The sequence below is a fragment of the Juglans microcarpa x Juglans regia genome, chromosome 7D, assembly GCF_004785595.1.
Source record: "Juglans microcarpa x Juglans regia isolate MS1-56 chromosome 7D, Jm3101_v1.0, whole genome shotgun sequence".
Lineage (NCBI taxonomy): Eukaryota > Viridiplantae > Streptophyta > Magnoliopsida > Fagales > Juglandaceae > Juglans > Juglans microcarpa x Juglans regia.
Window position 1 is genome coordinate 24,836,736 of NC_054606.1, and position 1,984 is coordinate 24,838,719.

The following is a 1,984-nucleotide window of genomic DNA, read 5'->3' on the forward strand; positions in this document are numbered from 1 at the left end:
AGAATGACTAAAATTTAGATAATTTGTGCCAAAAAGACCCTATATTGGATTGGGCATCTCTAATATAATTTAGATTTCTACTATAGTGGTTGGCCAAAGATGGAGAATTACAATTGATTTACCAAATATTAAAATACTAATTTGTCACTCCAACTACACATGCGGAAACGGCAACAAAAATTCGAAAATATTTCTCACCCGTAACTCTCTCTCCACTTTCTCTCTGTCTCTCTCTCACTCCCACTCCAAATCCAGATTCGCAGTCCCTCCACGACCCACAACTGCGCCCCTCCACAACCTCTCTCTCTCTCTCACTCCCATTCCGATCTGTAAGTTTTTTTTTGTTGTTCTCCATTTTTTTCTTATGAATTTCTTCTCGATTTTTCTTACTCCACTCTCTCTCTCTCTCTCTCTCTCACTCCCACTCCCACTCCCGATCTATAATGAAGTGATTTTGGGATTGAATTTCTCCTTGACTTTTTGTCTTCTCAGTCTTTTTGCTTCCCATGATTTTTTTCTTATGAAGCTTGTTTTGTCTTGTAATGATTCCTTGTGATTCACCCGTGTTGTAAGTGGGCTGGTGTAAAATGGAAATAGTGATGCGTGGAATGAATAATAGAATGCACGTGCAGTGTTTGTAGAAATGAGCAAGTAAGCTAGTTGGGTTCATAACAGTTTTAAGGAAGATTGAGAGGGAAGACAAAAAGTTTCAAACCACACACCATGGAACTAAAAATTTCCTATGCGGGTCATAAAAATATCATTTTAATGAGATGAATCTACTTATTTATTAAATAAAGTAGTTCTTACTTGGGTAAATAATCGGTAGCTCTTATGGCGATGATTACCAATTTGTGATAGCACTTCCAGTTATATTACAGCATACGTGGATAATGGACTTTAGATGTATGAATCATGATTGCATAATGGACTCAGCTGACTTCAACTTGTATTTTGGTGTAGATAAAAAAATATTAAATAAGAAGAGTCAAATATATATATATATGTATATATATGAAAGTCGTTAATCATTGATGATGCAATTGCAAAGAAATTACACAAAGCATAGGATGAGATTTATTGTATATGGCTTTTGTGGGTCTTGATTCTTTCCTTTTTTTTGCTGACTGTTTATGAAACTTGTTGCATCTCAATATGTAATATGTAATTTCTTGTGTCATCTCATTCTTACTTACAGTTTTGATTGTCTCCCCTACTTAAATTGTTGTGTTGACTTTATTACTTGTTGACTGTTTTATGAAGGATGGATTCACACTTATTGGACAATCTTTTTTCACCACACTCTTGCAAAGTGGTGGAGAAGGTATTAATAACCCTCTCCCATGACTAGTGTCTTGCATGGTAATGTTGAGGTCTACTAAGTTTGATGAAAGGTTAACACACATGGAAAGTGATAGGAAGATAACGTTGATTGAGTGATGGGAGGCGGAAAGTCAGGCTGATAGGGACAGGACTGAGATTATCGAACTTAAGAAAAAGAAGATGGAGATGGAAATTATGAGTATGAATGTTGATAACATGAATGCGGTTCAGAGAGAATACTTCAAGTCACTTCAAATGAAAATCATAGAGAAACGTAGGAATGAATTGAATCAAATGTAGTAGCTGGAGGAGGGAGAAGTGAATCAAAGAGTTGTTGTTTGTGCACACCTGGTAATATATTGTTCAGTTTGTTGTTTTTTGTAGTTGCTGTTTTTGGTTAATATATTGAAGAGTTGCTGTTTTTGGACACTTGGAAATCCTAGTAGTTGCTGTTTTTGGTCAATTCTGAGATTAATATTGCTTAATTCTATGTTTTTTGTAGGTACTGCTCATTTTGGATTTTGCTGCTGAATTTTATTGAATACTCATAACAGTTATGTGGATAGTTTTTGTAACTCATCATGTGGATGTTTTTTGGAACTTCATGACAGATGTATGTTTTTTGGGCTTAGCATAGCAGATGTATGTAACAACTCATGTG

General features: G+C 35.2%; 1 long non-coding RNA gene across 1 annotated transcript; it reads left to right on the plus strand.

Annotated features, from left to right (window-relative positions):
* Window positions 1–1,385: 1,385 nt before the first annotated feature.
* On the plus strand, window positions 1,386–1,984 carry LOC121238443. The gene is made up of 2 exons (XR_005935128.1): window positions 1,386–1,674; window positions 1,826–1,984. It is a non-coding gene; the product is annotated as an uncharacterized LOC121238443 (long non-coding RNA).